Source organism: Mixophyes fleayi, unplaced genomic scaffold, assembly GCF_038048845.1.
Source record: "Mixophyes fleayi isolate aMixFle1 unplaced genomic scaffold, aMixFle1.hap1 Scaffold_1741, whole genome shotgun sequence".
Taxonomy (NCBI): domain Eukaryota; kingdom Metazoa; phylum Chordata; class Amphibia; order Anura; family Limnodynastidae; genus Mixophyes; species Mixophyes fleayi.
Window position 1 is genome coordinate 85,001 of NW_027446065.1, and position 1,154 is coordinate 86,154.

Consider the following 1,154-nt stretch of genomic DNA (forward strand, 5'->3'; position numbering starts at 1 on the left):
CAGATTGGCAGGGTGCTTTGGTTTTCATATTTTGGAAAAAAAAAAAAAAAAAAAAAAAAATTTATTTCAAATCTACAGATATCTGTGAGAAGCTAAGATATTCACCAATTGTGCAAAAGTTCTCGGCTTCTCACAGACATTGCACTGGGATCTGAATACACTTCTGTGTATATCTTTACCAACCAGCAGGGGGATGTCAAGATTGTTTTATTGTACATTGGGGTGGAGTTCTGCAGTAATGAAATTACTTGGTTTAAATGGATTGTATCTGGGGGGGAAGGGAACAAGACATCCACTGATACTTGCAAACAGGAAAGGCCTAGCATCCCCTGACATTATAGTACACAAATATGGATTAGAGGGAGTGTTTTTCTTTTTACAATCAGAATATATTGGACTTTTTTACCTATTACGTGATTGTGCCATGCTGCCACACATGTCTGGGAAAAGCCAGAGTGATGGAAGGGTGCAGATGCCCATTTGATTGTACAAAGTCCTTTTACCAACAGATTGGCAGGGTGCTTTGGTTTTCATATTTTGGAAAAAAAAAAAAAAAAAAAAAATTATTTCAAATCTACAGATATCTGTGAGAAGCTAAGATATTCACCAATTGTGCAAAAGTTCTCGGCTTCTCACAGACATTGCACTGGGATCTGAATACACTTCTGTGTATATCTTTACCAACCAGCAGGGGGATGTCAAGATTGTTTTATTGTACATTGGGGTGGAGTTCTGCAGTAATGAAATTACTTGGTTTAAATGGATTGTATCTGGGGGGGAAGGGAACAAGACATCCACTGATACTTGCAAACAGGAAAGGCCTAGCATCCCCTGACATTATAGTACACAAATATGGATTAGAGGGAGTGTTTTTCTTTTTACAATCAGAATATATTGGACTTTTTTACCTATTACGTGATTGTGCCATGCTGCCACACATGTCTGGGAAAAGCCAGAGTGATGGAAGGGTGCAGATGCCCATTTGATTGTACAAAGTCCTTTTACCAACAGATTGGCAGGGTGCTTTGGTTTTCATATTTTGGAAAAAAAAAAAAAAAAAAAAATTATTTCAAATCTACAGATATCTGTGAGAAGCTAAGATATTCACCAATTGTGCAAAAGTTCTCGGCTTCTCACAGACATTGCACTGGGAT